The sequence below is a fragment of the Triturus cristatus genome, chromosome 12, assembly GCF_964204655.1.
Source record: "Triturus cristatus chromosome 12, aTriCri1.1, whole genome shotgun sequence".
Lineage (NCBI taxonomy): Eukaryota > Metazoa > Chordata > Amphibia > Caudata > Salamandridae > Triturus > Triturus cristatus.
The window spans coordinates 849,171,930-849,196,137 of record NC_140595.1 but is presented as its reverse complement, the minus strand read 5'-3'; the positions used below and the strand labels follow the sequence as shown (position 1 = coordinate 849,196,137).

The following is a 24,208-nucleotide window of genomic DNA, read 5'->3' as shown; positions in this document are numbered from 1 at the left end:
AACACAGGGCCCTGCAGTGGCTGCTTTAGTCCACTGGGCCACCAGACCCGGCTAGTGTATGACCTTTTGTCATTGATGCTCCTATTGGAAAAGCCATCTCCTTCGTGATAACTGTGTTACACTGATTCTAAATTCAGTCCTCACACTCCTCCCACGACCTAGGCCTTGAATGCTCAAATGAGTTTCCTTAGGGAGTCAATGATGCTTTGGAGGGCAGTTTTCCATTCCAGACCAAGTATTCAACATCCCGGTTAGACGGGAACACATGAAGTCTCGCCTTTGATATAGATAGGTGGTCCCGAAACTGTCAAAGGAATCGAGAAGAAGCCCAACGCGAACTCTGGGGCAACTTGTTGGCGCTGGATGGGTCTGCAGTGCCTCAACTGTTGTGATGATACCCAGCCCAGGAAAAAGTAACAAACCTTTCTGACATCCATTATGGTCCAGGACAAAGCTACACCTATGATTCAACAAACACCAAGCTGTCTGTCCCCATATTGCCTTTCTCTGAGCTTCTGGGACTTCACTAAATCATACGACTGTTTCATCCCACTCGGTGTATGTGGGCTCAAACATAACTTCTCTAACTAACGAATCCAGTCTACACAAAGGTCTAAGTAATGGCTTCGCCAACCTTGGGGTCCAGCTGAAAAGACTTTTAAGAGGACATATCAGTTTCCAATTTTTCTGCAATTCAATTGTAAACCACTGGTCCAGCTATCTTCACTGAAGAAGGTAAAGATATTTTGTCCTTTTATAATTGTTTCATAGATTTTTCAGTAATAACAAGTCCACTTGATAGCAATCCAATGTGATTTTGTTTGCATCACATTATTTATTTTCAGTTTTAAATAGTTAAATATGCATTAATTCATTTAAATTCTAAAACATTCATAACATAATTGCATTATCTGCAACCATTTACCAGTTGATTTCAACACACCTGCAAATTTAAATTTCCTACCAAACCTTCCATTACAAGATTTACCTAATAGCAACAAGTGCTCAAGGGATTCAAAATGTGTACTACATAACCAACAAAGTGTTTTGTTACGAGGCAAAAGTCCCCACGCTCCCACCACCTGAAGCGCAGATAAACTGGTGAGTCTAATCTGCAATCATTTAAGGCATTTTATCTGATATTTGAAAATGTCTTAATCTTTAGCACGAAGTAGGATTGCAGAATTCTTATCACCCAATTCCCAGGGCATATTGTTTGCGGCTAAGGACAACAGGTCCAGAGATTTATTTTGTTCTCAGGATAAGAAGTCCCAACCGCCTTCAGCACTGTACCTTTGGATGCATGTTTGCAGTGCCACAGTATGATTTTATGGGAAAGAGAATTGTAGGAAAGTAGGATATGCTTTCATGGTTACCTCCACCTTTTGCCTGGTGTCAGAGTGTTTTGACCTCATCAACTATGCTCACTCCCCTAAATTGGCTCTGGCAAGTACTTTTGTACCTTCACAATTGGCCACTGGTGTACCATTATAAGCCCCTAGCATATAGTACTGAGGTACCCAGTTCATACGTACACCAGGGGTCCCCCATGAGCTGCAGCATGTATTGTTCCACCCATTGGAGTCCACGTAAACTCTGACCACAGGCCTGCCATTGCAGCCGGTGTGAGATGGTGCTTGCACCCCTCACAACAGATATGTTTGCTTATATTAGAGGTCACTGCACTTAAAACCTAAAGTCACCACTATGGAATGCTCTTCAGCCCCGAGGGCAGGGTGCTTGGTTACTAGTGTGAGAGTGCCCCTGCATGAGCAGGACACCCCTACAAAGCCCTTGAGTCGATTTTCCAGACTTCGTAAGTGTGGTCAGCCATTTTAAGGTATATAGTGGGCATTAGGCATTACGAGATGTCTAACTATATAATGGCTGTGCGGAACCTGGTCATGTTTGGTATCAAACATGCTAGAATTATACCCCAACACAGATTCCGGTGCTAGAAGTATGATCCCATGCACTTGAGGGGCTCCTTTGGGGACCCTCCAGTATTCCAAGTTACAGCCTTTCAGGGTCTGGCAGCAAGCTAGTGATCCTGTAGACCACAGACACAATTCTGCCCTCCTGCTGCTGAGCTGAGCTCAAGCAGGGGAAGGTAGAACAATAGGCTTCCTGTCACTGGGAGGTGAACCCACCCCCCAGACAAGACAGTGTATTGTTCTGGGGTGGGGACGCTTTTCAGCGCCTCCCCTCTGTCCAGCCCCTTCTCAAGTCATTCCAACCCTTTTCCCAGGGTACTAAAGGGCTCCACTGTGTGTGGGTCCTCAGACTTGTCGTGGAACAAGACTCTTTTCTGAAACCAAGACCCCCTTCGACCGTCTGGACACTTGGACTTCTTAGGACTTTGACTGGAACAGAGACTGCATCAAGGAAGACTCCTGCTTCTCCTGATCTCGCTGTTCTTCAAGTCTTCTGCCTCATCTATGTCTGTGCTTCATCCATATTCTCCAGGTGACCTGTAGCAGGGGTGTTGAATTTAATAAAATATCTACCATGTACTAAGACAGCCTCCTACAAGGATTGTCTGCTGTGAAGGCAATATGTGCAAGAACCGTATGAATAAAATGCTCTCAGCGGTACATATGGTTTGTTAACGCAAAGTCTTCACTGTTTGGGTGAGTGCGCCTGGGAAAAACAGTGAGTCCTGAGCTCATCTTGCTTTGATAAGAGTGGTTCCAATATAATAATTTAAAACTATGTGGCTATTTCTGATGCTCCCATGATAATCCCACATCATTTGCATTTATGCAGAAGAATGAAAGCAACATTGGTGATTTATTTTTAAAAACAAACAAACAATTTATCTGATTCTCACCATGCTCGTCAATTAAAGTCTCTCACTCCAGAGACTCTTCAAGAAGAGGTAACCCATTGAGCAGATATACTGCTGACGAGCAGTTCCCTGTGCCCGCTTCTCCATTATATAATTGTTGCTTTCTAGGCACAAATGCGGTTCACTGCACCTGGAAGTAGGACTTTCCCTCCCACTGAGGTGATTCACTTGAGCTGCACCTTTCATGCTTTCAAGTACATTTTTCCCAGTGACCTGCAGTATATCCCTGGATCGTAAAAAGGTGCCCCTAGGTACACTTGTGTACGATGAGACCCTTGGATTGGGTTTGGGGTTGAAACGTTGTCAATATTGAACAAAAAACTTACTTGTTGCCATTCTGTGATTTACAGGAACACAGGCAACCGTGGGCATGCGCCAATGGACAAAGAGTCTTGAGTTGTTTGTAAATCGACGTACAATTGTCGATTCGCACAGTACTGACCACTAATTCTTGGTTTTCTCAATGGGGTCACTTTACACCGACGGTCACATTAGATCTAATAATTGTTGCTTATACTGTAAATAAGTCTATGCTGTAAATAAGTCATACCCTACGATTATGTTTGTTAGTATTTATTGCTTTCAGTCTATAAGAATTAATTACAGTTCAAAAGAGATCCATGCGGCCCGCTGTTCTTCATGTAACTAAATACCCAGGCTCACACCGACATATGGACTGCTCTGGTTTTTATTGCTAATAGGACCCTTGGCATAATCAGATAGGCGGCCATCACAGCTCTGGCATAAATAAAGTGCTACCACAATATGACACTTCAGTGAAAGACACTCAATGCGGTTAATGGATTGTATATAGGGCAAGCAGATTTCTGAAGCATAAGGTCATATCGTCAAGTGGATATTTAATAAACTCCCGCACACCCGATGAGGATTGCCAAAGTAATATTCAGTTTTGATAACAATTACATTTATTGCTGAACGACGCTACAATAACCCCGCTCAACAGCCTTTCAGATGACTCATTTACACCCCTCCATCTCTCTGTTTAAAACTTATAGGTCATAAAACCCAGTTGATACATTTAGAACTTCCAATCATTTAATGCAGAACGTGATATTTCTTTGAACAAACCATTTGAGTAACAATCAATTTTCTGTAACTAGAACAACCCAAAGTATGGGAACTGTCTCTACTTAGCTTGAATAACCAGGTAAACGTTAATGCTAAAGTAAACGTCCAACCAGACTCAAAGCCAAAATCCAACCTTGATGTTCCTGGTGGACAATGCAAATAATCTCCACAGGACAGCCCATCCAGCAGGCCCGCTGCCTGGCCTTCCAGCAGGTCAGATAGGTGGCCTTCCAGCAGGCCTACTGCCTGGCCTTCCAGAAGATCCCCTGTCTGACCTTCCAGCAGGCGCGCTGCCTAACCTTCCAGCAGGCCTACTGCCTGGCCTTCCAGAAGATCCCCTGTCTGACCTTCCAGCAGGCCCGTTGCCTCACCTTCCAGCAGGCCCGAAAGCTGGCCTGCCAGTAGGCCCCTTGCCTGGCCTTCCAGCAGGCCCGATAGCTAGCCTTCCAGCAGGCCCGATAGCTAGCCTTCCAGCAGGCCCGCTGCCTGGCCTTCCAGCAGGCCCGATAGCTGGCCTTCCAGCAGGCCCACAGCCTGGCCTTCCAGTAGGCCTACTGGTTGGGTCAAACATAGAAGCCAGATTGGGCACAATACTTCAAAGCTTTGGTTATTTTAGAGCAGTATACATCTGATGGTTGTAAACAACATCTGCCATATTTATTTTGAAAATGCGGCAAGTCATTCATAAAGAGCAATTCTGAATACATGCATGCCTCAATAGGGCCCTCATTCCTATCCATTGATGAAGGTCATACCCAGGTAATTACAACATTTTATCTGTTCCAGGGGGCTGACTTCCATAAACCAGCTTACTTGGCAGGGACTCCTTCCAAAGTTCATAGTCTGGATTTTGGAATTGCCTTGAACATATCTAAATAATGTGTCTAAGAAGCACAGCAATCCAACTGCCGTCTGGCTGAAAAACCACCAAATCCCCTGTGTGATACGGTGTTCTGACTTCCAAGCCCCGAGGCAGAAGCGAATGTAGACGGGGCGAATAAATCTGCATGTTAAGTTGTGTCATAGAAAGTATGAATCCTTGATTGACACCCAGATGACAAGCTTTTGGTGAAGAGATATTAGATAAGTCAGCATTAGGAATGTATAGACATGATTTTAAAGACGGGTTAGCCAAGATGTGAATCAGACCTGGGTTGAATCGAAACGGGAACGGTTTTCTCACTATAGAGACCTGGGTCCTAGACCCAAACCTGCTCCACAGAGCACTGCGGATGATCCCTGTCAAAAGTGCATCAGAATGAAGGGATTTAGTGTTCATGTAATTCAGTAAGAAGAGTCCTAGAAAACCTCCAGCAATTACGACAACTATGAGCCCCAAGGTGACCCCTCCACCCTTGCTTCCGCACTACCTGTCACTTCTAACGCCCAGAGGACCATCCTGACCCCTCGGCCCACTATCACCACTCAAAAAACTGCAGAGACCATCCGCTCCATACACACCATCGGACCCCTGCCATCATCACGTATACACTAATGGACTGTACCCCATCCGTTCAGCCAGCATCCTGATCCTGAGCAACTAAATCAACACAGCCACCTTCCCAGATGTCTGGAAACACACCTCAGCTCTAATTCTACTAAAGAAACCCTCAATGAACACCAATACATTAGCCAACTACACCAATACACTAGCCAACTACACCAATACACTAGCCAGCTACCGGCTCATTCCTGGAGAATGACATGGAGAAGATCATGAATAAACAGCGACAACTTTCTCAACACCAACCAATCCAGCATCAGACCCAACCACAGCACTGAAACCGCCATCATCGCTGCCACAGACGACTACCAAATGATCATGGGCAGAGGAGACACCGCTGCCTCATCCTTCTCAAGCTCTATGGCACCTTATATGCCGTCTCCCATCTCATCCTCTTTCAACGCCTGCACAATGCCAGCATTCATGCACCAGCCCCTGCTGCATCTGCTCTTTCTTCACAAGCCACACCCAGCCGGTCAGCCTGACTCCTTTCACCTCAGCCACCCCCAAACTCATCTGCGGAGTACCATAAAGATCCTCTTTAAGTTCCACTCGGTTCGACACCTACATGGCCCCTCTTGCCAGTATCTTTTGCCATCACAGAATCAGCATTGTCCCATATGCAGGTGACACTCAGCTCATCCTCCTACTTTGCAAACAATCATCAAACACCCAGGCCAGCTTTTCCGCCTGCATGGTCAAAGTTACCAGATGGATGAAAACCAAATGCAGCAAGCTTAACATAGACAAGACAAAACTAGTTATCTTTGTAAAGTCCCACACGGGGGCCTACCAATCACCCATGCGAAGAACCTCAGAATAGTAGCTGACAACCAGCTCGCTATTACAGGCCATGAGAATACAGTTTCCACCTCTGGCTTCCACGCACTCAAGATGCTCCAGAAGATTTCCAAGTGCTTCCCTTCAACACACGCAAAACCATCACCCAGGCCCTCATCTCCAGCAAGGTGGGCTACAGCAACGCACCCTATGTAGGAATCAACGCACAACTGGCCAGAAAACTCCAGACCATACAGAACTCAGCTGCTAGACTCACACCTGCATCAAAGACCTGCACTGCACCCCATTCAGAAACAGGCAATCTTCAAGCTCCTCACAGGTGTATACAAAGCCTCGCACAACATCTGCCCCATCTACCTCAACAAGCGCATTAATTTCCACATACCTACCTGACACCTTGGCTCACATGGACTCCTACACAGATGGACTCCTACACAGATGGGACTCCTACTCACAAACCCCCCCTTGCATATGCTGAACCAGATCTGGTGGTCGTGCCTACTCCTACCTCACTCCAAAAGCCTGGAATGACCTACTTCTGTATGTCAGAGCCGCTCCTCAATTGAATTTCTCAAGAAACTGAAGACACGGCTATTCACATAGTCTCAGCCCTGGTCCGGTCCATACAGCTCCTGCTTTTCAGTGCCAAGATACCCTCCCAGTGAGATACACACTCCACAAATACCCATAACATAACAAAACAACTTGGCCGGGCACAACTTTGATAGGAGATGGTAATCTCCTGGATTACTTGAATTCCCTTTTTTGAAGATTATCTCAGAGAGCGCTCTCCTCCTGCTGTTAGGTAATCAGATATCCTTTAAGTATTGCACTCAAAAGTAGTCTTAATACCACTACCTCTAATATGGACCTTTCGTAGTCATTGAAAGACAGTCTCGGGCCTTGACATCAAAAGAATTCACATTTTGATCAGTTCTAGCACTTATTCAAATATAACCTTGATATCAATTATATAATAGGGTCATTGATCCAAGACTAATACTCCACAGGGCCCTCTGAGTTTCTCTCGGAGCCCAGTGTCTTGTGGAAGCTCCGCTTAAGCATGTTTAGCCTCTAGGCTTTCTCACCCCCCTACCAGACAGATTTAAACCTGCGTCATAGGAAAATCCTCTCCCTCCTGTGTCTGAGACGGGTGACACATCTCCATGATCAACTTGGAAGTCAAGATATTTGCCAAAACCTTGGCGAATAGACTTCAGTTAATCCTAACGGCCCCAATTCACCCAGATCAATGCAGCTTCCTGCTCAGCCGCAGCACCCACCATCGTATAAAGGTGGCCTGACCCATATTGGCTATATTAAAGACCATTGCACCCTCCTACTAGTCAGTTTTGAGAAGGCGTCGGCTCAGTCAATTGGTCCTTCTTAGACAATGCCCTTGAGCATATGCATTTCTACCCAGATTTCAAAGACGCATCATATTTCTATACTACGGCCCCTATGCGCAAGAGTGAATAATTGGTACGGTCCCAAATCCATTCACAATTTGCAGATGAGGCTGCCCACTGTCCCTGCCCCTTTTTGCCCTCGCAATAGAGCCTCTAGGTAGACTGATCTGATGCAACACTCAGATAGGGGATATGGTGCTGGGGGAAGGGGGCAGAGTGGAAAACAGGATAGCACTATATGCTGATGACACGCTGCTCTTTCTAGCCAATACTCATCTCACTGGGACCCGCGTTTTACAACTTCTTGAGGTATATGAAGAAGCCTACGACCATTGAGCCAAATTGTCCAAGTCCCCGCCAATCCCACTTAAATGATACATTTATAACATGACAGACCTCTATTCCAATAAGAAGACCGAACTTCTGCTAACTGGGCATGTACATCTCACTGTAGTCCGGTCTGACCCAGGGCATTAACTGCCGAACTAAAATGAAAAAACAAAACCTCAGAAATGGGCTAAGCTGCTCCTCCACATTCTCGTCGGTGACCCTGTTCAAAATGCTGATCCTCCTGTGCTTCCTTTATGTCCTGCAAAACGTCCCACTAATGATCCCTTACAGTTTGTTCAAGAACCTCACTGCCATGATTCAGCCCTTTTCGTAGGCAGATTGCCCTTCCAGTTTAAACCTAGACAAATGTCGAAAATCTGCTTATGATGGGGGATGGGAATGGCAGATATACATCTCTACTATGAGGTCGTACAAATCCTGGTGATCAAAGATTAACTCTGCAGAGGATGGGACGACCCGGCCTACTGGGCAGGACTGCCCCCAATGGGCCTCGACAACTTTATGGGTATACTCTACGGCGACCCTATCCTGCAGAGTCTCCTGGAAGTCACTAAGGTGGTGCTTTTGAGCTGGCACTCAACACAACCTGATACTGAACCAGCATTTAACACAAAAGTCTCAACTATGCAAGGGAGATGGCTGACACATACCACCCAGTTGGAATACTTTCGCAAATGAGACAAGATTGATATCATTAACATGGGAGAACTATGACAAGGGTTGCACAGGAGATCATTACAGGAACAAGACCACTTCTTCCTATCTAACACCCAGTTTCATGAATACTTGCAGCTACAACATGCCCTCACTAGCCGCCAGACCATGCTCCCAGAACTCCTAGAACGCAAACAATGAAAAGCCAAAATCCAGATGGGACAATTGGGGAAAGGTGGGATAACACAGACACATTGTTCACGCTCCCAGACAATCTGAGGCCCTTACCCTGAAGCAGTGCTTAATATGAGAGACCAATGGAGGCCTGGCCTAGCGTGGCTTCATCTTGGACGACCTGAGGGGTCACATATTGAGCGGACATTGGGAATGTGTTTTTATTTCTATAAGCACTAATTTCTTGGAAATAAAGTATGTTTGACTTCGACTTGGAGCATACGGTGGTAGGTATAGCTACAATACTTCCCGAAAGGGATATTGCACTTAAATAGAAATCCCTGTCCCTCAGCAATGGACTGGTGTGCGAGACAGAAGGAACCATTGACAGGGCTAGGAGGTGCCCTCAAAAACAGGTCTAGATTTGGCGAATGTGGTGGGAAGACTACAGGCTGACAAATGGCCAATGTGGTGGATCAGGAGACGTGTCTGATATTTATCGCAGCAAAGAAAAAGGAGTTCCTGGATGGAATTTGTATTGTTCGCCTTGTGTAATAAAACCAATAAAGTTTATTTATAAAAAAACACTAAACACACACAGGAGGAATGAGAGGTGTGAAACCAACACAGCTGGGGTGAGTAATGCAGTAAACACACACAGGAGATATGAGAGGTGTGAAAGAAACACAGTTGGGGTGAGTAATGCAGTAAACACACACGGAGGTATGAGAGATGTGAAATAAACACAGCTGGGGTGAGTGATGCAGTAAAAACGCACGGAAGAGGTATGAGAGATTTGAAATAAACACCGCTGGGGTGAGTAATGCAGTAAACACACACAGGAGGTATGAGAGATGTGAAAAACACAGCTGGGGTGAGTAATGCAGTAAATACACACAGAGGTATGAGAGATGTAAAATAAGCACAACTGGGGTGAGTAATGCAGTAAACACACAGAGGAGGTATGAGAGATGGGAAATAAACACAGCTGGGACAAGTGATGCAGTAAACACACACAGGAGGTACGAGGTGTGAAATAAAGAAATAGGGTATGAGGTGTGAAATAAACACAGCTGTGGTGAGTAATGCAGTAAACACACACAGGAGGTATGAGGTGTGGAATAAACAAATAGAGTATGAGAGGTGTGAAATAAACACAGCTGGGGCGAGTGATGCAGTAAACACACACAGAGGAGGTATGAGAGATGTGAAATAAACACAGCTGGGGTGAGTTATTCAGTAAACACAAAGATGAGGTATGAGAGATGTGAAATAAACACCGCTGGGGTGAGTAATGCAGTAAGCACAGACAGGAGGTATGAGAGGTGTGAAATAAACACAGCTGGGGTGAGTAATGCAGTAAGCACACACAGGAGGTATGAGAGATGTGAAATAAACACAGCTCGGGTGAGTAATGCAGCAAACACACACAGGAGGTATGAGAGATGTAAAATAAACATCGCTAGGGTGAGTAATGCAGTAAACACACACAGGAGGTATGAGAGACGTGACATAAACACTGCTGGGGTGAGTGATGCAGTAAACACACAGAGGAGGTAGAAGAGATGTGAAATAAACACCGCTGGGGTGAGTAATGCAGCAAACACACAGAGGAGGTATGAGAGATGTGAAATAAACACTGCTGGGGTGAGTGATGCAGTAAACATACAGAGGAGGTAGAAGAGATGTGAAATAAACACCGCTGGGGTAAGTAATGCAATAAACACACACAGGAGGTATGAGAGGTTTGAAATAAACACAGCTGGGGTGAGTAATGCAGTAAAAACAGACAGGAGGTATGAGAGATGTGAAATAAACACCGCTGGGGTGAGTAATGCAGTAAACACACTCAGGAGGTATGAGAGATGTGAAATAAACACCACTGGGGTGAGCAATGAAGCAAACAAACACAGGAGGTATGAGGGATGTGAAATAAACACAGCTTGGATGAGTAGTGCAGTAAACACACACAGGAGGTATGAGATGTGAAACTAACACAGCTGGGGTGAGTAATGCAGTAAACACACAGAGGAGGTATGAGAGATGTGAAAAACACAGCTGGGGGAGTAATGCAGTAAACACACACAGGAGGTATGAGGTGTGAAATAACCACAGCTGGGGGAGTAAAGCAGTAAACACACACAGGAGGTATGAGAGGTGTGAAAGAAACCCAGCTGGGGTGAGTGATGCAGTAAACACACACCGGAGGTATGAGAGATGTAAAATAAGCACAACTAGGATGAGTAATGCAGTAAACACACAGGAAGTATGAGGTGTGAAATAAAGACAGCTGGGGTGAGTGATGCAGTAAACACACACAGGCGGTATGAGGTGTGAAATAAACAAAGGAGGTATGAGGTGTGAAATAAACACAGCTCGGGTGAGTAATGCAGTAAACACACATAGTAAGTATGAGAGATATAACATACAGATATCCCAGCACTCGAAAGTAATATCCTATTCCGACTTGTATACAGCCATTATAAGCAAACTGTATTTCATTTTGTCAATGTATCACTGACAACACACAAAGAAGGATTTGTATAAAACATATTCTTTTTAATGTAAAGAATGCATCATATAAGAATCACAGTTGTTCAAAATAAGACCATAAAGACCCATTGTCTCTAAACAAACATAATAATGAAGGGACTGTTTGTAAACGATGTACGTGGCTTTATGGTCTTGATCCACATGCGCACCAGCCGACACGTGTTTCGTCACACCAGGTGACTTTCTCAAGGCTGTAAGAGCAATAACAAAATCTCATATATACTGTTCTCGTTGATATATAAAACATGTCCCCATTTATCGGGTATCAGTTCCACCATGGGGTTTTTAAAAGTCTTAAGGTGCAGAAAGTGTTTGTGTCAAGAACAAGAAGAAAGTGCTCCAAAATCAAAGAAAGAGAATTTTATATTTCACCATAATGTGCTGTCCCTATCAGAATGAAAAGAGTGATCACAAAGAAGAAACCAAGACCCACTATCTCACCGTGCAACAAATTCAGAGTGACTACAGACACTCACTAATCTCTAGTGCATAACATTTTGAATAACTGACCTTTTAAAACACTATTCTTTTCTGTGATTGTACTGTTCCTATTCCTGCGAGAAAATTTATCTTACACGATCCCAATCCGACCGATAGTCTGTGAAAAGATAATCACAGCACCAAAAATTGTCTATAAGGAAAGTTGTATATCCATATTCTTAGTATTGAACATTTTCCATTGAATATGCTGAATAAACTCACTTCCTAATTTTTCAACACTGTCCGTATGTCCATATATTGGAATATCAGAAATTCACCTAAGATGTTGGTTACAACATTGTGTGCCATATAAGTCTATTGGATAAAAAAGGAAGGAGTACAGTTTGAACCACCCATCCAAAATATATACATATCATAACAGTCCTTTCACAAAGTCTTGTCATATCTGTTTATATGCCCATTTTATTTATTTTCTGCATCTGGCATACATACATAAAGCCCAGAGGACAGAATCCTATATGTGTTAATGCTTTTTGTGAACGCTTTGTTCCGTGTGTCAAATTATAAAGGTATATGTGACCCTGTAAGATTTAAAAAAGTAGTAGTCAAACAAGTTATAAATGTTCGTACCTATTGTGGCAATATCTGCTAACCACCCCCACTCTCAATCCTGGCCACATACATTACAACCTTTCCAAGGAAGAAAACAAAGCCCTAAATAATCTAGCTGCTCAACCAGATGTGATTTTTAAGGAAGCAGACAAGGGAGGTAATATAGTCATTATGAGAGATGCTGACTATATAAAAGAAATTGAGAGACAACTAATTGGCGATCATTCTTACATCAGACTAAAACCTAACCCATTAAAGGAAATTACATCATTGATACACACTAGACTTACAGGGTGGAGAGAACAAGGCCAAATTACGGAGATTGAATTTAGGTATCTTTACAACCCCACACCTAGATCACCTTGCCTATACATTTTACCCAAAATACATAAACCAGGTGTCTTCCCACAGGGACGTCCAATAGTGTCCGGGATTGGGCCACCTACGGAACACATCTCGGAATACATAGATCTGTTTATGCAACCCCTAGTACATAATCTTCCCTCTTATATAAGGGACACGGGGGATCTTCTGAGCAAACTGGAAGATGTGGAATGGAGTAGTGATCTTTCATTTGTCACTATGGATTTTTGTTCACTATATATCTGCATACCTTTGGAAAATGGTCTACAGGCACTAGCAGAATGCTTTTCATGTAGAGATGCCTCATTTTATGAACACACTCAGATGTTACTAGATCTAACCTGTTTGATTCTAGAGAACAATGTTTTTCTACACCAGGGTACTTGGTATAGACAAGAAATAGGAGTAGCCATGGAATCAAATTTTTTTCCATCCTATGCTAACCTGTATATGTTTTTTTTGCAGCAGCAGCATTTGTGGAAAGTGTCAACCATCAAGCTTACAGAACACATAGTATATTGGGGTCGCTACATCGACGACATTTTTATCATCTGGTCGGGTAGTGACCAATGTCTCCGAGAGTTGTTTGAACAGCTAAACAACAACGTATACAATCTAAAATTTACTCACAAGATCAGCAAATCAGAAATGGAATTTTTGGACGTTGTCTTAAACATAAAAGAGAATAAGATTGTATCAAGGCTATTTAGAAAACCCACAGCCCGCAACCTCGTTACTGCATGCAAGCAGTGCTCATCCAAAATCCCAAATAAATTCCATTCCTTTGGGGGGAATGACGAGACTCAAAAGGAACTGTAGCGAGGAGTCTGTCTTTCTCAAGGAATTGAAAAAATTGGAGCTAAGATTCCAAAGCAGAGGATATTCACAAGCCACCTTGGATTGTGCCAAAACCAAAATACAGAAAAAAGCAAGATCATGTCTACTAAAATCAGGAAAGAGAGAGACAGACAAAAAAACAAGGTACGAAAAATTGCATTGGTGACGGATTATAATACACATAGTCACCAAATGTATAATTGTTTCCAGAAACATTGGCACATCTTAAAGTTAGACAAATCAGTGGAGAAATATATTGCTAACAAACCCACCGTGTCACACAGAAGCGGAACAACGCTGAGAGAACTTTTGTGTCCCAGCTATCTACCTCCTAAAAAACAAGTGGCTACTTGGTTACCATCCAAACCATTGGGCTTTTTCAAATGCACTAATTGTAATATTTGTCAGTTCGCAGCGAATAAGAGCTTGGATTTTCAATACAACACAGCAGTTAAACATCGTATCAAACAAGTTATGAACTGTAATACCAACTATGTGGTTTATTGTATTGTTTGTTGTTGCGGACTCATTTATGTAGGGAGCACCATACGACCTCTAAGAGAGAGGATACAGGAATACATCAGGGCAGTACGCAATAACAATTGCAGTTACCCCTTTGCGGTACACTTCAACCAAAGTCATACTTTGGATGACATCAGAAGAATTACATTTCATGGTATTGCCCATACACTGATTGGCACGAGGGGTGGAGACAGAACACTAATGTTGAGAAGAACAGAGACACAATGGATCATTAAATTACGGGCCGTGGAGATGGGGCTCAATTTTGATAAAGAACTGCATGTATTTCTAACGGAATGAAATTTTGTCCATTTTCTTGTATTATTACAAACCATGAGAAGTTTTGTTAAGAAAATACAAAGATGTAGATGGGTTTGTCTTTACATTGTCCAAAAACAGTAAAAAATGTGCTGCATCTGTAATGTATGCTGCGACCAACATCTGACCAATGGAACGTATTTGTATACAAAGTTAGTTCAAAATAACTGCTGAACAAGGTAAAACACTGGACTAGCTTATATTTGTTAATATGATTTTACTCTCTATCTTACTTTTTACACATCTATCCTTCTCTCTTTTGATAAATATAAGGGTGGAGGGATTTCTGTCTTGGCTTAATTCGCCTCTTAAAAACACAGACTTTTAGGTATTAGGTGTCTTTAATGAATCGCATTTTTTTGCATTGGTCCTGAAAAATGAAGGACATAATATGCACAAAAGAAATTTTCAGTACCAATAATCGTAATTTGTTTCGTGTATACTTGTATTAACTATTCGAAATAGGTATAACTTTAAACAAACATCCATGAGTCAATATCTAGAATAAAATATGTGTCAAATATCTGCTATTCCAACCGTATTTTGTTTGATAGCTTTTCCTCTTCAAATATGGCCGCCGCATACAACAGAAGTAGTATATGGGAACAGAGAAATAGTTAAGGGGACTAACAGTCTCCTTTTGAATTTACTTCCGGTTCTCTTTGAAATATACCGCGTATATAGAGGACGCCAAACTCCGTATCTCCTTGCATAAGACGATCAACGTGAAGTCTTCACTATTGGGTTTCCATTCTGAATATGCGGTGAGTTACCTTAACATCGCATGAAGGTATACATTTTTATCAAAGATAATATGACTGTCATTATCGCACTTATGATCGGTTAATTGTTTTTAACACTATTTTTTTGTACTTGACTCGGATGAACTACGGATACCGATTTGCTCTTATCCGTTCTGGTTTAACTGTCGGGTTTCGGCATTTCAGTTCAGACTGGCGAAATGTTTAGATATCTATCGTGTTACTAATGTATATTTACTTGTACCTCTGATTGCTCGACGGTGGCCTTTGCAATTGGGTGGTATTTTCACCAAATTTTAGGAAAATAAGAAACGGGCATGATACGATATAGATGTATAAGAGGTGATCGGTGGGACATGGCCCACACTGACTTCCTGACAATCAATTCTTCGTAAATTTTGCTTGAACAATCGATATGTACCTCTTTTTGCTTTTTGGCTGACCGGGGTTTTTTATATATGTAGCGGTTAATTAAGAATGTTTCGTTAAAAGACTAAAGCAATTATGAAATAACACAGGCATACAATGAGTAACCTGTTGTTTGGTGTTTATACCACTTATACTTGTTTTCTCTCAACCTGTAGGGGGCCAGTCGTTTATTATTACTTACAATGTGTAATTAACATAGGTAGAGAATGTTCAATAAGGAAGGGTGGAAGGACACATGAGGGGAGAACAGATGTAAATAAACTAAACAAAGGAGTGGAGCAATCATAAATGGTAGTTAGATGTCCGGAATGTGCAGGACAGATGTCTAAAAAACACAGGCAGGAAGCAAACGTTCAATAGACACAGATAGAGATGTGCAATAAACACAGGTCGAGAAAAGCTGTGCAGACGAAATGTGCAGTAAATACACGTGGAGCGATGTGTACTGAACCACAAATGCTGAAAAGGTGTGCAATAAACATGAGTACTGGAAAGATGTGCAATAAACACGAGGACTGGAAAGATGTGCAATAAACACGGGTGCAGGAAAGATGTGCAATAAACAAGGGTGCAGGAAAGATGTGCAATAAACAAGGGTGCAGGAAATATGTGCAATAAACACGGGTGCAGAAAATATGTGCAATAAACACGGGTGCAGGAAAGATGTGCAATAAACACGGGTGCAGGAAAGATGTGCAATAAACAAGGGTGCAGGAAAGATGTGCAATAAACACGGGTGCAGGAAAGATGTGCAATAAACAAGAGTACTGGAAAGATGTGCAATAAACACAGGTGAAGGAAAGATGTGCAATAAACACGGGTGCAGGAAAGATGTGCAATAAACACGGGTGCAGGAAAGATGTGCAATAAACAAGGGTGCGGGAAAGATGTGCAATAAACATGAGTCCTGGAAAGATGTGCAATAAACACAGGTGCAGGAAAGATGTGCAATAAACAAGGGTGCAGGAAAGATGTGCAATAAACAAGGGTGCAGGAAAGATGTGCAATAAACACGGGTGCAGGAAAGATGTGCAATAAACATGAGTCCTGGAAAGATGTGCAATAAACACAGGTGTAGGAAAGATGTGCAATAAACACGGGTGCAGGAAAGATGTGCAATAAACACGGGTGCAGGAAAGATGTGCAATAAACATGAGTACTGGAAAGATGTGCAATACACACGAGGACTGAAAAGATGTGCAATAAACACGGGTGCAGGAAAGATGTGCAATAAACAAGGGTGCAGGAAAGATGTGCAATAAACACGGGTGCAGGAAAGATGTGCAATAAACACGGGTGCAGAAAATATGTGCAATAAACATGGGTGCAGGAAAGATGTGCAATAAACACGGGTGCAGGAAAGATGTGCAATAAACAAGGGTGCAGGAAAGATGTGCAATAAACACGGGTGCAGGAAAGATGTGCAATAAACACGGGTGCAGAAAATATGTGCAATAAACACGGGTGCAGGAAATATGTGCAATAAACACGGGTGCAGAAAATATGTGCAATAAACACGGGTGCAGGAAAGATGTGCAATAAACACGGGTGCAGGAAAGATGTGCAATAAACACGGGTGCAGGAAAGATGTGCAATAAACAAGGGAGCAGGAAAGATGTGCAATAAACATGAGTACTGGAAAGATGTGCAATAAACACAGGTGTAGGAAAGATGTGCAATAAACATGAGTCCTGGAAAGATGTGCAATAAACACAGGTGCAGGAAAGATGTGCAATAAACACGGGTGCAGGAAAGATGTGCAATAAACACGGGTGCAGGAAAGATGTGCAATAAACACGGGTGCAGGAAAGATGTGCAATAAACACGGGTGCAGGAAATATGTGCAATAAACACGGGTGCAGAAAATATGTGCAATAAACACGGGTGCAGGAAAGATGTGCAATAAACACGGGTGCAGGAAAGATGTGCAATAAACACGGGTGCAGGAAAGATGTGCAATAAACACGGGTGCAGGAAAGATGTGCAATAAACACGGGTGCAGGAAAGATGTGCAATAAACAAGGGTGCAGGAAATATGTGCAATAAACACGGGTGCAGAAAATATGTGCAATAAACACGGGTGCAGGAAAGATGTGCAATAAACACGGGTGCAGGAAAGATGTGCAATAAACAAGGGTGCAGGAAATATGTGCAATAAACACGGGTGCAGAAAATATGTGCAATAAACACGGGTGCAGGAAAGATGTGCAATAAACACGGGTGCAGGAAAGATGTGCAATAAACAAGGGTGCAGGAAAGATGTGCAATAAACAAGGGTGCAGGAAAGATGTGCAATAAACAAGGGTGCAGGAAAGATGTGCAATAAACACAGGTGCAGGAAAGATGTGCAATAAACACGGGTGCAGGAAAGATGTGCAATAAACATGGGTGCAGGAAAGATGTGCAATAAACATGGGTGCAGGAAAGATGTGCAATAAACACGGGTGCAGGAAATATGTGCAATAAACACGGGTGCAGGAAAGATGTGCAATAAACATGGGTGCAGGAAAGATGTGCAATAAACACGGGTGCAGGAAAGATGTGCAATAAACATGAGTCCTGGAAAGATGTGCAATAAACATGGGTGCAGGAAAGATGTGCAATAAACATGGGTGCAGGAAAGATGTGCAATAAACACGGGTGCAGGAAAGATGTGCAATAAACACGGGTGCAGTAGAAATGAGCAACAGACTCTGGTGCAAGAGAGGGATGCAATAAACACAGGTGTATAACAGATGGGCAATAAACACATGTGCAGAAGACGTGTTCACTTGACACTAGGCGATGTGAGATGTGCAGGAGATGTAAAATAAACAACGATACTGGGAGGATGTCCCATAGACTCAGGAACAGGAACATGTGCCATAAACGCTGCTGTAGATATGTGCAACAGCTAAGGTGCAGGGAAGATGCCCAACAGACACAGGTGGAGGAGGGATGGGCTATGAACCAGAACCAGATACAGGAGAGGTGTGTAATAGCTCAGGTGCAGCAAAGATGCTCAACAGACACAGGTGGAGGAGGGGTGGGCAGTAAACCAGATGCAGGAGAGGTGTACAATAGCTCAGGTGCAGGAAAGATGCTCAACAGACACAGGTAGAGGAGGGGTGGGCTATGGACCAGATGCAGAAGAGGTGTGTAATAGCTCAGGTGCAGGAAAGATGTTCAACAGACACAGGTGGAGGAGGGGTGGGCAGTAAACCAGATACAGGAGAGGTGTGCAATAGTTCAGGTGCAGCAAACATGCTCAACAGACACAGGTGGAGGAGGGGTGGGCTATGGACCAGATACAGGAGAGGTGTGTAATAGCTCAGGTGCAGGAATGATGCTCCACAGACACAGGTGGAGGAGGGGTGGGCTATGGACCAGATACAGGAGAGGTGTACAACAGCTCAGGTGCAGGGAAGAAGCTCAACAGACACAGGTGGAGGAGGGGGTGGCAGTAAACCAGATGCAGGAGAGGTGTGTAATAGCTCAGGTGCAGGAAACATGCTCAACGGACACAGGTGGAGGAGGGGTGGGCTATGGACCAGATACAGGAGAGGTGTGTAATAGCTCAGGTGCAGGAAAGATGCTCAACAGACACAGGTGGAGGAGGGGTGGGCTATGGACCAGAACCAGATTCAGGAGAGTTGTGCAATAACTCAGATGCAGGAGAGATGCTCAACGGACACAGGTGGAGGAGGGGTGGGCTATGAACCAGAACCAGATTCAGGAGAGTTGTGCAATAACTCAGATGCAGGAGAGATGCTCAACGGACACAGGTGGAGGAGGGGTGGGCTATGGACCAGATACAGGAGAGGTGTGTACTAGCTCAGGTGCAGGAAAGATGCTCAACAGACACAGGTGGAGGAGGGGTGGGCTATATACCAGATGCAGGAGAGATGTGCAGTAGCTCAGGTCTAAGAAAGATGCTCAGAGACACGTGGAGGAGGGGTGGGCAGTAAATCAGATACAGGAGAGGTGTGCAATAGCTCAGGTGCAGCAAAGATGCTCAACAGACACAGGTGGAGGAGGGGTGGGCAGTAAACCAGATGCAGGAGAGGTGTACAATAGCTCAGGTGCAGGAAAGATGCTCAACAGACACAGGTAGAGGAGGGGTGGGCTAGGGACCAGATGCAGGAGAGGTGTGTAATAGCTCAGGTGCAGGAAAGATGCTCAACAGACACATGTGGAGGAGGGGTGGGCAGTAAACCAGATACAGGAGAGGTGTGCAATAGCTCAGGTGCAGGAAACATGCTCAACAGAGAAAGGTGGAGGAGGGGTGGGCTATGGACCAGATGCAGGAGAGGTGGGTAATAGCTCAGGTGCAGGAAAGATGCCCAACAGACACAGGTGGAGGAGGGGTGGGCTATGGACCAGATGCAGGAGAGGTGTGTAATAGCTCAGGTGCAGGAAAGATGCTCAACAGACACAGGTGGAGGAGGGGTGGGCTCTGGACCAGATGCAGGAGAGGTGTGTAATAGCTCAGGTGCAGGAATGATGCTCAACAGACACAGGTGGAGGAGGGGTGGGCTATGGACCAGATGCAGGAAAGGTGTGTAATAGCTCAGGTGCAGGAAAGATGCTCAACAGACAGGTGGAGGAGGGGTGGGCTATGGACCAGATACAGGAGAGGTGTGTAATAGCTCAGGTGCAGGAAAGATGCTCAATAGACACAGGTGGAGGAGGGATGGGCTATGGATCAGATGCAGGAGAGATGTGCAGTAGCTCAGGTCTAAGAAAGATGCTCAACAGACACAGGTGGAGGAGGTGTGGGCTATAACCAGGTGCTGGAGAGATGTGCAATAGCGCAGGTGTAGGGGAGATGCTCAACGGACACAGGTGGAGGAGGGGTGGGCTATGGACCAGATGCAGAAGAGGTGTGTAATAGCTCAGGTGCAGGAAAGATGTTCAACAGACACAGGTGGAGGAGGGGTGGGCAGTAAACCAGATACAGGAGAGGTGTGCAATAGTTCAGGTGCAGCAAACATGCTCAACAGACACAGGTGGAGGAGGGGTGGGCTATGGACCAGATACAGGAGAGGTGTGTAATAGCTCAGGTGCAGGAATGATGCTCCACAGACACAGGTGGAGGAGGGGTGGGCTATGGACCAGATACAGGAGAGGTGTACAACAGCTCAGGTGCAGGGAAGAAGCTCAACAGACACAGGTGGAGGAGGGGGTGGCAGTAAACCAGATGCAGGAGAGGTGTGTAATAGCTCAGGTGCAGGAAACATGCTCAACGGACACAGGTGGAGGAGGGGTGGGCTATGGACCAGATACAGGAGAGGTGTGTAATAGCTCAGGTGCAGGAAAGATGCTCAACAGACACAGGTGGAGGAGGGGTGGGCTATGGACCAGATACAGGAGAGGTGTGTAATAGCTCAGGTGCAGGAAAGATGCTCAACAGACACAGGTGGAGGAGGTGTGGGCTATATACCAGATGCAGGAGAGATGTGCAGTAGCTCAGGTCTAAGAAAGATGCTCAGAGACACGTGGAGGAGGGGTGGGCAGTAAACCAGATACAGGAGAGGTGTGCAATAGCTCAGGTGCAGCAAAGATGCTCAACAGACACAGGTGGAGGAGGGGTGGGCAGTAAACCAGATGCAGGAGAGGTGTACAATAGCTCAGGTGCAGGAAAGATGCTCAACAGACACAGGTAGAGGAGGGGTGGGCTAGGGACCAGATGCAGGAGAGGTGTGTAATAGCTCAGGTGCAGGAAAGATGCTCAACAGACACATGTGGAGGAGGGGTGGGCAGTAAACCAGATACAGGAGAGGTGTGCAATAGCTCAGGTGCAGGAAACATGCTCAACAGAGAAAGGTGGAGGAGGGGTGGGCTATGGACCAGATGCAGGAGAGGTGTGTAATAGCTCAGGTGCAGGAAAGATGCCCAACAGACACAGGTGGAGGAGGGGTGGGCTATGGACCAGATGCAGGAGAGGTGTGTAATAGCTCAGGTGCAGGAAAGATGCTCAACAGACACAGGTGGAGGAGGGGTGGGCTCTGGACCAGATGCAGGAGAGGTGTGTAATAGCTCAGGTGCAGGAATGATGCTCAACAGACACAGGTGGAGGAGGGGTGGGCTATGGACCAGATGCAGGAAAGGTGTGTAATAGCTCAGGTGCAGGAAAGATGCTCAACAGACAGGTGGAGGAGGGGTGGGCTATGGACCAGATACAGGAGAGGTGTGTAATAGCTCAGGTGCAGGAAAGATGCCCAACAGACACAGGTGGAGGAGGGGTGGGCTATGGACCAGATGCAGGAGAGGTGTGTAATAGCTCAGGTGCAGGAAAGATGCCCAACAGACACAGGTGGAGGAGGGGTGGGCTATGGACCAGATGCAGGAGAGGTGTGTAATAGCTCAGGTGCAGGAAAGATGCCCAACAGACACAGGTGGAGGAGGGGTGGGCTATGGACCAGATGCAGGAGAGGTGTGTAATAGCTCAGGTGCAGGAAAGATGCTCAACAGACACAGGTGGAGGAGGGGTGGGCTCTGGACCAGATGCAGGAGAGGTGTGTAATAGCTCAGGTGCAGGAATGATGCTCAACAGACACAGGTGGAGGAGGGGTGGGCTATGGACCAGATGCAGGAAAGGTGTGTAATAGCTCAGGTGCAGGAAAGATGCTCAACAGACAGGTGGAGGAGGGGTGGGCTATGGACCAGATACAGGAGAGGTGTGTAATAGCTCAGGTGCAGGAAAGATGCTCAATAGACACAGGTGGAGGAGGGATGGGCTATGGATCAGATGCAGGAGAGATGTGCAGTAGCTCAGGTCTAAGAAAGATGCTCAACAGACACAGGTGGAGGAGGTGTGGGCTATAACCAGGTGCTGGAGAGATGTGCAATAGCGCAGGTGTAGGGGAGATGCTCAACGGACACAGGTGGAGGAGGGGTGGGATATGGACCAGATGCAGAAGAGGTGTGTAATAGCTCAGGTGCAGGAAAGATGTTCAACAGACACAGGTGGAGGAGGGGTGGGCAGTAAACCAGATACAGGAGAGGTGTGCAATAGTTCAGGTGCAGCAAACATGCTCAACAGACACAGGTGGAGGAGGGGTGGGCTATGGACCAGATACAGGAGAGGTGTGTAATAGCTCAGGTGCAGGAATGATGCTCCACAGACACAGGTGGAGGAGGGGTGGGCTATGGACCAGATACAGGAGAGGTGTACAACAGCTCAGGTGCAGGGAAGAAGCTCAACAGACACAGGTGGAGGAGGGGGTGGCAGTAAACCAGATGCAGGAGAGGTGTGTAATAGCTCAGATGCAGGGAAGATGCTCAACAGACAGGTTGAGGAGGGGTGTGCTATAACAAGGTGCTGGAGAGATGTGCAATAGCTCAGGTGCAGGAAAGATGCTCAACAGACACTGGTGGAGGAGGGGTAGCCAGTAAACCAGGTGCAGGAAAGATGCTCAACAGACACTGGTGAAGGAGGGGTGTGCTATAACAAGGTGCTGGAGAGATGTGCAATAGCTCAGGTGCAGGAAAGATGCTCAACAGACACTGGTGGACGAGGGGTGGGCAGTAAACCAGGTGCTGGAGAGGTGTGTAATAGCTCAGGTGCAGGAAAGATGCTCAACAGACACTGGTGGAGGAGGGGTGGGCAGTAAACCAGGTGCTGGAGAGGTGTGTAATAGCTCAGGTGCAGGAAAGATGCTCAACAGACACTGGTGGAGGAGGGGTGTGCTATAACTAGGTGCTGGAGAGATGTGCAATAGCTCAGGTGCAGGAAAGATGCTCAACAGACACTGGTGGAGGAGGGGTGGGCAGTAAACCAGGTGCTGGAGAGATGTGCAATAGCTCATGTGCTGGGCTGATGCTCAAGCGACACGGGTGGAGGAGGGGTGGGCTATAACAAGGTGCAGGAGAGATGTGCAATAGCTCAGGTGCAGGGCAGATGCTCAACGGACACAGGTGGAGGAAGGGTGGGCTGTGGACCAGATGCGGGGAGATGTGCATCACAAATGGGAATGTGCAATAAACACACATGGAAGAGATATATGGCATATACATGGATGGAGAGGATTGGAAGCCCCTTGCCCTCCATGCCCCCCATGCCACCAGATCCTGCCCCCTCTGGGCAAAGGGCTCAGACCCCCCATCCCACCAGATCCTGCCCCCTCTGGGCTCAGACTCACCTGTGGAGGAGCAGGGGTGCAGGCTGGCCCTGCAGTGATGGAGGAGGAGAGCACAGGCTGCTACAGGCTGGTGCACGCAGTGAACAGGTCACCCCCTGCGGGGCAGGGCGCCCCCCGATGCCGGCCCGGGCCCCTCACTGTAAGCCATGGCAGTGCAGGGCTCCAGTGTCCTTGTTGCTGCTGTCACTGCACTGCTCTCTCACTGGAGGCGGGGCGAGGGCTGCAGACAGCCAATGGGAACGCAGGATTCGGACGCTCAGCGCGTGACAGAGGGCATCCAATAGGAACTGAGGATGGTGAGCAGTCGGCGCATGACTAGAAATAGCCAATGAGAGCAGAAGAAATCTTCATTTAAGACAATGAATGGGAAAAAAAACACCCGTAGTTCATCGCCATCTTGGGCAGGGGTCGCTGAAGCA

General features: G+C 45.6%; 1 protein-coding gene across 1 annotated transcript in view; it reads right to left on the bottom strand.

The window, feature by feature from the left end:
* The window catches only part of RCAN3 (regulator of calcineurin 3), a 124,046-nt gene extending 100,035 nt beyond the window's left edge, over positions 1 to 24,011 (bottom strand). The window contains exon 1 of the mRNA XM_085636910.1: positions 23,790 to 24,011. The gene's annotated coding sequence lies outside the window, so the exon portion shown is untranslated. The remainder of the gene's footprint in view (positions 1 to 23,789) is intronic.
* Positions 24,012 to 24,208: the final 197 nt, after the last annotated feature.